Below are 12,484 nucleotides of genomic sequence, written 5' to 3' on the forward strand. Positions count from 1 at the left end.
GGCCAAATGAGGTGTTGGCTTTAGGGATGATCAGTGAGATACACCTGCTGGAGCACGTGCTACGGGTGGGTGTTGCCAATCCCGTCAGTTGAGGATGCCTGTAACTTCCTCACCATTTTAGTCATTCTTTAGAACTAAGAAAGATGTGACCAGTGAACTGAGATAAGGCGGAGCTTTACCTAGCATGGACTTGTAGATGACCTGCAGCCAGTGGGTCTGGCGACAAATATGTAGCGAGGGCCAGCCAACTAGAGCGTACAGGTCGCAGAGGTGGTTGGTATAAGGTGATTTATTAACAAAACGGATGGCACCTCACAGTGCCACCCGCATGCCCGACTAGCATCACCACCCTGGATGGTTCCGACCTTGAATATGTGGACATCTATAAGTACCTAGGTGTCTGGCTAGACTGCAAACTCTCCTCCCAGACTCATATCAAACATCTCCAATCGAAAATCAAATCAAGAGTCGGCTTTCTATTCCGCAACAAAGCCTCCTTCACTCACGCCGCCAAGCTTACCCTAGTAAAACTGACTATCCTACCGATCCTCGACTTCGGCGATGTCATCTACAAAATGGCTTCCAACACTCTACTCAGCAAACTGGATGCAGTCTATCACAGTGCCATCCGTTTTGTCACTAAAGCACCTTATACCACCCGCCACTGCGACCTGTATGCTCTAGTCGGCTGGCCCTCGTTACATATTCGTCGCCAGACCCACTGGCTCCAGGTCATCTACAAGTCCATGCTAGGTAAAGCTCCGCCTTATCTCAGTTCACTGGTCACGATGGCAACACCTATCCGTAGCACGCGCTCCAGCAGGTGTATCTCACTGATCATCCCTAAAGCCAACACCTCATTTGGCCGCCTTTCGTTCCAGTACTCTGCTGCCTGTGACTGGAACGAATTGCAAAAATCGCTGAAGTTGGAGACTTTTATCTCCCTCACCAACTTCAAACATCAGCTATCTGAGCAGCTAACCGATCGTTGCAGCTGTACATAGTCTATTGGTAAATAGCCCACCCATTTTCACCTACCTCATCCCCATACTGTTTTTATTTATTTACTTTTCTGCTCTTTTGCACACCAATATCTCTACCTGTACATGACCATCTGATCATTTATCACTCCAGTGTTAATCTGCAAAATTGTAATTATTCGCCTACCTCCTCATGCCTTTTGCACACATTGTATATAGACTCCCCCCTTTGTTTTCTACTGTGTTATTGACTTGTTAATTGTTTATTCCATGTGTAACTCTGTGTTGTCTGCTCACACTGCTATGCTTTATCTTGGCCAGGTCGCAGTTGCAAATGAGAACTTGTTCTCAACTAGCCTACCTGGTTAAATAAAGGTGAAATGAAAAAAAAAAAAAAGTTCAAACCCCCGAGCTGACAAGGTACAAATCTGTTGTTCTGCCCCTGAACAGGCAGTTAACCCACTGTTCCTAAGCCGTCATTGAAAATAAGAATTTGTTCTTAACTGACTTGCCTAGTTAAATAAAGGTAAAATAAAGAAGTGTCTGTCTGCATGTGTAATGTATGCACATGTGTTGTGTATGTTTTTCAAAGTGTAGTGGGTATTAATTGCGTGCCTTACTATTGATGACAAGCAGCAGCCCCAAGGCAATAAACATGTCCCCTTCATGTAATGGAGAACACATACTACAGTCGGCCTACATGTCTGTCAAGTATCATCATGGGTTATTCAGCTCAGATAAATATTAATAGCCCTGCTGATAATATTCATAGTCTCTCTGACTGTCATATGATATCAAAACCAAAATGTTTGTCACATGCTTCGTAACCAACAGGTGTAGACTAACAGTGAAATGCTTAGTTACTGGCCCTTCCCAACAATGCAGAGAGACAAACAGAAAGAAATAATAGAAAGATTATAACTCTCGGGCTTCCATCCACGCCGCGTTGCTGCCTCCTCATACCAGCGCCTCTCCGCCTTCGCCGCCTCCAGCTCTTCTTTGGGGCGGCGATATTCTCCTGGCTGTGCCCAGGGTCCTTTACCGTCCAACTCATCCTCCCATGTCCAGAAATCTGTATTTCGCTGCTCCTGCTGCCGCTGCCTGTCACCACGCCGTTTGGTCCTGTTGTGGTGGGTGATTCTGTTACGTCTTTCTTCTGTTGAAGGAGAGGTGGACCAAAACGCAGCGTGGTTATTTAGATACATCTTTAATAAAGATGAAAATAGAATAATATACAAAAACAAGAACCGTGAAAAACCGAACACAGCCCTATCTGGTGTAACAAACACAAAGACAGGATCAATCACCCACAAAACCCAACACCAAACAGGCTACCTAAATATGGTTCCCAATCAGAGACAATGACTAACACCTGCCTCTGATTGAGAACCATATCAGGCCAAACACAGAAACAGACAAACTAGACACACAACATAGAATGCCCACTCAGATCACACCCTGACCAAACAAAACATAGAAACATACAAAGCCAACTATGGTCAGGGTGTGACAAACAATAACTTGGTTATATACACAGGGTACCAGTACTGAGTCGATGTGCAGGTGTACGGGGTACTGTAGATATGTGTAGGTAGGGGTTAAGTCACTAGGCAACAGGATAGATAATAAGCAGTAGCAGCAGTGTATGTGATGAGTCAAAAGAGTTAGTGCAAATGGAGTCAATGCAGATAGTCTGGGTAGCTATTTGTTAACTATTTAGCAGTCTATGGCTTGGGGGTAGAAGCTTTTCAGGGTCCTGTTGGTTCCATTGGTACCCCTTGCCGTGCAGTAGCAGAGAGAAGAGTCTATGACCTAGGTGGAGTCTTTTGAGGGCCTTCCTCTGACACCACCTGGTATAGAGGTCCTGGATGGATATTCCTATACTCTTATGTTCAATGATATGGTATACACTTCTGCTTGTCTACAGCATTAATAACAGCAACAGACAGACAGCCGGTAGCCTAGTGACACAGCAATGTTGTGGTGCTACTGCTCTGAGTAACTAACTCACTGAAGTCTTTGAGACAGCTTTGTGGCAGTGACAGTGACAGAGCAGTCCCCTGCTGTGTCCCAGAAGGAAAGCTGCCAAGCTGCCAACACACTGGAGCCTGGCTGTCCATGGCATGCATCATCCTTCCCCCTTGCCTCCATCTCTCCCCCCATCCATCACTAGAACCCCTGCTTTCTTCTCTGAATTGACCACCACTGTCTATCTGCTCTAAATTCCTTCACACAGACATCAGCTCTCCTGTCTCATAGTCTGATAAATGAATAGGTCGCTACTGTTTTGGTATGATGAACAATGACGTGTTGTAATTTCCCCTCCTATCCAATCCGCTTCGTCACAACCAGTTTGCAATATCTCTCTCCTCCAACGCCTCGATGCATCCCTCCTGTTGCTATAGGGCAGAGTTGTATCGGTGTTGGTTTGATCCTATCCTCCCCTGCTCCTCCTCTTCGTGATGGTAGTTTCTATTATGAGAGGGTCAAATTACTCCGCATGTCTGCAACTATACCTACTTTCTGCTATGATGCTGCACGCTTGAAGAATAATTAAGAAGATTGAATTCTGTTTCACATCGACTGAGAATGTTTGTAAACAACTGAACCCGGGTCATTGCACGAGCTCCCTTCTGAAAGTAAGTAACGACGAGAGTTTGTTGTTTTATTGTGGGACTGACGCGTAGGCTATCGCGTGTGATGTTTTTGAAACGATGCACACACCGGTTTATATTTTGCAGAATTATCTTTTATACATGGAAATATATGTATTCCCGCAATTGATGTATATTCATTGACATGTTGTTCACTAATAAACATGTTATATACAACCCCTCACAGAGCTTTGAGAAAAGAGCTGAACAGTGCACGCACGCACATATCTGCATTACCAGTTAAAAGACAGGTAACAGTCTTGACATTGAACCACCACATTTGATACACAAAAAATGTCTGTTCAGTACGTGTATTCTTCGGGATGCCGCGCGTATCAACTTGTTTGATGAGAGAGACTGTCATTGTTTCTGAAGAGATGATAGTTTATGCTATAGCCTGTACAGTAGCCATACTAGTACTGCATATAATTGTCCAGCAGCCTCGAAGTAGGCTGGTATGTGAAGTATAAGCTGTAAAAAGGATGACACAGGAACCGGGACATAATAATAACACGATACATGTTACTACATACCTACATGTGACACGTGAACATGTGATTATATTACAATGGTAACATTATGTGCAATTATGCAAGCCCCTATTATTCCTAGTCCTATAGACACAAGTTTTAATGTTAGTTCAATAATTCATGGTGGGAGACTGGATAGAAAGTTATCTATGGAAAGCATTCGGTGGGGAATGTGATGAATGATGCCTGCATGCACATTACTCATCACTGTCTGTCTGTCTGCCTGGCTGTCTGTCCGTCTGTCTTAAACACTAATTCGCCCTAATTATAGCCATCTGCCTGCCACTCTTTATAGAGATAATATCCATCCACAGCAATCGGGCTGCATAATGCATCAAGGTAGCCAACAGCTGAACATGTGATATGCATGGTACTTGTACAGTATGTGTTTGTTTCAGTCATTGGTTATTTCTTTTCTACATGCACCCCATGCCATGGCATTGCCCCGGTTCCACTAAGGAACTCAAGACTCAAGGTCAAGACAAGCACCACAAGGGCAGACAGACCTTGGTCACAGTCACACTTCATTTGGATAGTCCCTATAGATCAGGGGTGTCAAACTCATTCCATGGAGGGCCTAGTGTCTGCTGGTTTTTGGTTATTCCTTTCAATTAAGACTTAGACAACCAGGTGAGGGGAGTTCATTACTAATCAGTGACCTTAATTCATCAATCAAGGACAAGGGTGGAGCGGAAACCCTCAGACACTTGGCCCTCAGTGGGATGAGTTTGACACGTGCTATAGATGGTCTTTAGTTGGGCTACTCAAACTATCAACAAACTACTGCAACTCTTGATCTGCAACAATTTCCCACTGTAGAGTTACGGTTAGTGGATAGTTCAGATAGGGGTCTGTTAACATGAGTCAACATTACAAGCATCGCTACCATTCAAGTATAAGATACATAATGTAATCTTTACAACTAAAAAAAATACATATTTTAGTCATTTAAATAACACTCATTCAAATGTTATACCATCTCTCAGCCTAAAGCTGCAATATGTAACTTTTGGAAATGTGTGTTATCAATCTATCATTGTCATTGAAAGCAAGTCATTAAATTAATCACATTTTTATTTATAATGCCCATTTTAAATCAGCAGATGTCACAAAGTGCTTATACAGAAACCCAGCCTAATACCCCAAACAACAAGCAATGCAGATGTAGAAGCACGGTGGCTAGGAAAAACTCCCTAGAAAGGCAAGAACCTAGGAAAAAACCTAGAGGAACCAGGCTCTGAGGGGTGGCCAGTCCTCTTCTGCCTGTGCCGGGTGAGGTTTTAGGAGTACATAGCCATTAAGGCCAGATCGTTCTTCAAGATGTTCAAACATTCATAGATTACCAGCAGGGTCAAATAATAATCACAGTGGTTGTAGTGGGTGCAACAGGTCAGCAGCTCAGGAGTAAATGTCAGTTGGCTTTTCATAGTTGAGCAGTCAAAGGTCGAGACAGCAGGTGTGGTAGAGAGAGTGAGGGGGGGAGGGGGGGAGAGAGAGGGTGGACAACAGCAGGTCCTGGACAAGGTAGCACGTCCGGTGAACAGGTCAGGGTTCCATAGCCCCAAGCAGAACAGTTGAAACTGGAGCAGCAGCACAACAAGGTGGACTGGGGACAGCCAGGAGTCATCAGGCCAGGTAGTCCTCAGGCATGGTACTAGGGCTCAGGTCCTGAGGGAGGGAGGAGGAGGGATAGGGTAGATATATTCTATGTGCCCTATTTCTATGCTTCCTCTTCTTAAGTTTTGTTTTTGTGTCTTTTACTTTCGGGTTTGTACACCAGCTGAAAATACAATGATTCTCTACACTATACTTGCATGTTTTGTCACATAAACTGAAATTAGGCGAACCATTAGAATTTCTGCAACCAGTAAAAGGGGGAGCTATTTCTGCATAGTGCATCTTCAACTCTAAAACCAATTCCTCTTGACCTCAAATGGATAATTGACTTCAGCTCATGTAATTCCAATTGGAAGATGTTTAGATCCAATCATGCCTTAGTTAACAAGATAAGTCATTTCAGACATTGGTATAATATAAGAGTAAGTCATTGTATGGGGCTAACGCACCTTCCATCCTGAGTCGCGAGTCAATGTGCTGTGATTATGCATGCTCTTGCTAGACTTGATTAAAACACCTACTCTCAGTGGGTTGCATCCCAAATGGCATCATATTCCCTATGCAGTGTACTCCTTTTTACCCAAAAGTAGTGCTGTATTTATGGAATAGGGTGCCATTTGGAATGCAGACCACTGAACGCTGCCTGGTACAAAATGGGTTATTATTATCCGACTCTCTGTCTATGAAATTGGAAGCATTCTCATTTCACAGAGCTGAAATGACAACAGTAGGCCTAAATCATCACTAAAGGCACTATTGCCGTGAAAACTACCTTGAGCAGTTGACAATTGAATCAGGAATGCATGTCAAAAAACAACTGAAAGCATGTAGAGAAAGCATAGGAGCTACGAAAACATGACTTTATGCTCACAGGTAACCATCACCTGATTCAGATTATGTGACAAACAGGCAGGGGCATAGGAATTTTTCTACAGGGATTTTTTTGGGGGGAAACGGGTATTAAATGCTCATTTCTAGTGACTTTTGAGAAAAGGATACAGACAGATCTTAATTTACAGATGGGAACATGTACAAGGCTAAGGGGGGCCTTGCAGAGGGGCACTTACACTGGTACAGTCCAATCAGTCTAAAGACCAGGGCCATTCATACTATACTGAATACCAGTGTGACTGTTGTTAATATGCATATATTTAATTAAACTACCATGTTGTACTCTCTGTTACTATATGATTCATTTTCTATTTTTCTCACTTCCCCTGTTAGGTTGTTACTACTGCTACTCTACATTCTGTATGGTTTGAAATTTCAGTTATTATACTGTAATAATAACCAGCAACATACACAGTTAAAAACTGTTTCAATAAAAGAAAGTAGGCATGAATGGTCATACTAAAATTAATCAATCAATCGCCATTATCAAAAATATAATATCATCATGGCTGCCTCGCTCCTGCAAGAAGTTAACACATCCAATACACCCTCTAGACTTAAGCTGCTATAATTTCATCAGAGATCATATAAGATCATTCAGGCTGATTCACGCTATGACAGATCATCAGCCTATTAACTTTATGAGCATGGAGAGTCACTTCTCAGTATCGTACCTGTTGGTTTGTGGCCTCTCTCTCCCTTGCTCTCAGACTGTCTGTCTGTTCATGGTTGTCACTGATAACACCAAACAAAGTCTTAACACATGGAACACACCTTCATGACCCATAATCTCTGATGAAATGAAAGACGTCTAAGTTGAAAACACTCAAATTGACCAGCTAGTTTGCCAGGGGTGGTGTGTGCTGTTGCCAAGAACCTTACTTACAGTCCTTTGCACATCTTTGAAAAAAAACCTCTTATGTCCCATCTTTTTTCTCTTCTTGACTGGTGGCACTGTGAACTTGATACCCTATGATGAAGACTAAGACAGTGATTGTGCAAGTAATTCTGTAGCTAGCAAGTGTTCTTGGCTTCAAAACATTCACTGTTTTTCACTCCTGCTTCTAACACTGAAGGGGACATGTCCTCCCCCCCAGCTCCTACGCCCTTGCAGACAGGAATTTATAGACACACCACGTCAGGCAATAATATTCAATGATCATCAGCTCCAGTTTCCACTCTTAGACGATGATTAAACATAGATGCATTCGGATTGTCCTGCTGGGTTTTTGATCCTCTGAGTGTATGGGTGAGAACCACTGGACTGTAAAATCCTGTGGGCTACGCCATTTTTTAAAATCCGTTATTTTACCAGGTAAGTTGACTGAGAACACGTTCTCATTTACAGCAACGACCTGGGGAATAGTTACAGGGGAGAGGAGGGGGATGAATGAGCCAATTGTAAACTGGGGATTATTAGGTGACCGTGATGGTTTGAGGGCCAGACTGAGAATTTAGCCAGGACACCGGGGTTAACACCCCTACTCTTACGACAAGTGCCACGGGATCTTTAATGACTTCAGAGAGTCAGGACACCCGTTTAACATCCCATCCAAAAGACGGCACCCTACACAGGGTCACTTGGGATATTTTTTAGACCAGAGGAAAGAGTGCCTCCTACTGGCCCTCCAACACCACTTCCAGCAGCACCTGGTCTCCCATCCAAGGACTGACCAGGACCAACCCTGGTTAGCCTCAGAAACAAGCCAGCAGTGGTATGCAGTGTTGTTGCTGTTTAATACATTTCAATCAGTCAGTCAACCAATCAATCAACTTTTTTTATAGCGGTTTTTATTACCAGTGCACTTGTGCTTGACCTAAAATGTTCTGCAGAATTCCATATGATGTTATTTGGTAAGACAACAACCCTGTGCCAATGTTGATCACTGTCTGACTGTGCGTTAGGATTCTGCTCTTTTGCCAACACTGAAAGTGCTAGATTAAAGGATTTACTTTCGACTGCTTTTTCAGTGTTGAGTCATGATGCTTGCTGCTGTGTTTTATCCTAATGAAAAGAGCAGTTCAATTTTACAGAGAGGGATGGGGAGCGAGACATTAAAACAGCAAGAAAAGCACTCAAATAATGACAAGAGAAGTGACTGAATGAAAGAAAGAAAGCAACTGCTTTCTGTTTTGATTACAGGAAATGCACATTTAATTTTTTCTCTGTGACAAAAGCATTTACAAGAAAGGCATTCTCTCATTATTGCTTCATGAGCCTTCTGGCTTTAAACCCCCTAACACACGTCTCAGTTTTTGAAAACCTTGGGGATAGAGAAGAAACCACATTTAAGGGAAAGGGGATACCTAGTCAGTTGTCCAACTGAATGTATTAAACTGAAATGTTTCTTCCAAATTTAACCCAACCTCTCTGAATCAGAGAGGTGTAGGGGGCTGCTTTAATCAACATCCATGTCTTGGGGTTAACAGTGGGTTAACTGCCTTGCTCAGAGGCAAAACAACAGATTTTTACATTGTCAGCTCAGGGATTCGATCCAGCAACTTTTCGGTTATTTCCCCAATGCTCTAACCACAGCTTCCTGCCGGCCCAGACAACCGTCAGGTTGACACAAATCTCAAAAAGGGATACAGTAGATGCCATCCACTGCGAACCAATTGCTCGACAAAAATAACAATTGAAACCCTCAACTCAATCCCTTAACTCATCTGAATTCCTCAACTCATCTGAATCCCTCAACTCAACTCATCTGACCCTCAACTCAATCCCTCAACTCATCTGAATCTCTCATCTCAACAGACCATGCAGTAATGACCACAAGCTCTATAGACAATAGCTCTATACAGAAATAACAAGCTTTGTGTTACTTGAGTTATGACAGACAGGCAGGGTTTATAACAGCTTTACATACATACTACATACAGCCCACAGTAAACGGCATCATGGGACTGGTTGTGGCTTACAGAGGATTAAGAACAGCCAAGCTTATGTAAACCCAGCCCATTGACCCCACAGCCACTCCGCCCCTCCCAGACTGGCCTGTACCGGTCACTCACCCTCTGTCTCTGCCAGGCCTCAGCCTATAGACAGACTATCTAGGCTATAATGGCACCCTATGGGACCAAAACAGCGAAGAAGTTTAGCCTCACACTTCAACGCTCTTAGTTGTTGCGGAAATTGACCCGCTATGTCTTTACTTGGTGTATGCAAAGTCATCTAGCTGAGTCCACCTGTAAGGGCGCATATAATTAACTAAATTGTGTAGACTCTTGGTGAACCTGATGATTAATATGACAGATAGCTGCCATGATAAATCACAGGCTGGTGTTACGTACAGTAACATGATGGGTTGATGTTGTAATGCTGGCGGTCAACCGTGTTGTCATGAATCGCGCAGCACTTAACCAAAATGCACCGCCCTCAGAGCCTTCAGTTCTGCTTTCTATGGCTTCACAAACCAATTGAATCATGCTTTTGGAACAAATCAATCAATTAATTTGATGGAAGAAGGCCCCAAGAGTGTTTGTCCCTGTCAGTTTAATATAATTTTGTATAATGAGTCAGCCTGTACTGAGTTGATGTCTCTAACTTGCAATGACAGTGTCCTACCACCTTGCCAGGAGCTACTGCTGCTCTATGTCTACAGCTGAGGTTGTGTCCCTAGTTACAGATCTGAACTTCAATGATTGGCTGTGTCTAGAGATCTGAACTCTAATGATTGGCTGTGTCTAGAGATCTGAACTCCAATGATTGGCTATGTCTAGAGATCTGAACTCCAATGATTGGCTATGTCTAGAGATCTGAACTCCAATGATGACTGTGTCTAGAGGGCTGAACTCCAATGATGCGTTTTGTCCCTACCAGAGATCTGAACTCCAATGATTGGCTTTGTCCCTACCAGAGATCTGATCTCTGAATCTACATACAGCAAAGTAGAACGTTCCACAGCATCAATAGACAGTTGGAATCATTTGTATACATTTAAGAAGAAGAAAACATTTGTTGAACTGTGAACCTACCTGTAGGGACATCAGTCAGTGATTTGACCTTAGACATAGAGAGTTTAAACCATGTATTTAAAGTAACCATAGATACAGACAACTAGTAGACTGAAATAGCAGGATTGACTTGAGAAGGCCCTCCTAGTAGGCAGGTGTTGTTGGTGTCTGTCCCATCCAGACCTACTCTAGGTCAAATACATGAGTTGAATAATTAATTAAAAACAACCGTGTCGTTATCAGAGCACCAATGACTGGTAATAGATATACTGTAGTGGGCATGTGTCTGTCTGACCCTGCTGTGCTGAAATAATACACTCAAAACATTAGTTGTGTATTTTCTTCATTAATCCATACAGTCCCATAATGTTTTGCATGCCAGTAGTCAAGTTTTCAAGATATTGAACTTTCAAGAATCAAAGTGTCACTTGTCACATCAAAGTGACTCTTTGCTTCTTGAAAATCCTTAATCTTGAAAACTGGACTGCTGACATGCAAAACATTGTCTGCATGTGGGGTTGTTTAGTGGAAAATACAAATAGCACTATCACATTCTTAAAATCATTCTTGAATGTTTTTTTGCTGTTGATCTTTAAGGGGCAGTTTCCTGGACACACGTTAAGCCTAGTCCTGGACTAAAAAGCAAGCTCAATGGAGAATGTCATTACTTTCCAACCTCATTCATTATTTCCAGCTCCATCCCAGTATCCACCAGTGGCGGTCGGTGCCGTTTATGATGAGGGGGGACCATTTTTTCCCCATGAGCATGGCCTTATTTCTATTACAGCATATTGGATGAATGGCATTCATATTCCATTCATCCAGTTCAATGTAACATCGATAAGTTTAGACTACTACATTAAACTAGAATTGTCCCTATACCTATCATGAGTTTGCTACAACCTAGCCTATGATTGAAAGTTTACAACGTAGGTGCACACAGGTTTAGGGTGTATTCATTAGTCCAACAGTTGCAAATTAGAGTTTCTATTGGACACATTTGGGTATGTTTATCCCCGTTTCATTCTGTTTTCTTTCGTTTAAGAAACGTTTTTCAACAGAATTGGCGGAATGAATACACCCCATATCACATGTAAACATAGTTCACTTTCATAGCAGCCACGTTGTATTCCTTCTCGCATCAATACGCCTTCCTTTCACCTTTTCCCTATGTTTGTGGACTTCAATGCACAACACATCAGCTGTATAAGATCAGGCAAAAATAACTTTAAAGCCAAACCATATCATAGCCTCTACACACTGCCTACATTGTTGTCACCATATTAGCTAAAATAACGTCATATTCAACATAGCTAATAGAACTAATGCGTTAGTAAATGCACTACAATCATGCAATACAGTGTACAGTCAGTAAGCAGTTTAGCAATTACACCGGCTGGCCCAGGTGGCAATAAATGAGTAAAACCAAAAGCTTACCTGAACTTGGAAGGGTTCCAGTGTTGTGTTGGATAGTCATAGCCAGCTAGCTATGCTTTCAGTACTAGATTAATTTTATGATCCTTTGATTGGGTGGACCATATGCCAATTCATGATGCAAGAGCTCTGATAGGTTGGAGGACGTCCTCTGGAAGTTGTCATAATTACTGTATAAGACTATGGAAGGGGTGAGAACCATGAGCTTCCTAAGTTTTGTATTGAAGTCAATGTACCCAGAGGAGGAGGGGAGCTAGCTGTCCACCGGCTACACCATGGTGCTACTCTACAGAGTGCTGCTGAGGCTACTGTGGACCTTCATTGCAAAACAGTGTGTTTTTTATCAATTATTTGGTGACATGAATATATTTAGTACATTTTTATCTAAAAAGGCTAACTTTTTAAATGTTTTACCATTTTT

The 12,484-nt window shown here is 42.5% G+C and overlaps 1 protein-coding gene across 1 annotated transcript in view; it reads left to right on the top strand.

Moving 5' to 3' along the window:
* The first annotated feature begins 3,471 nt into the window (after positions 1 to 3,471).
* LOC112222798 (oxidation resistance protein 1) overlaps positions 3,472 to 12,484 on the top strand; it is a 199,010-nt gene continuing 189,997 nt past the window's right edge. Inside the window, exon 1 of the mRNA XM_042304791.1 lies at positions 3,472 to 3,619. The gene's annotated coding sequence lies outside the window, so the exon portion shown is untranslated. The remainder of the gene's footprint in view (positions 3,620 to 12,484) is intronic.

Source organism: Oncorhynchus tshawytscha, linkage group LG23 (genome assembly GCF_018296145.1).
Source record: "Oncorhynchus tshawytscha isolate Ot180627B linkage group LG23, Otsh_v2.0, whole genome shotgun sequence".
In the NCBI taxonomy this organism is placed as follows: Eukaryota; Metazoa; Chordata; class Actinopteri; order Salmoniformes; family Salmonidae; genus Oncorhynchus; species Oncorhynchus tshawytscha.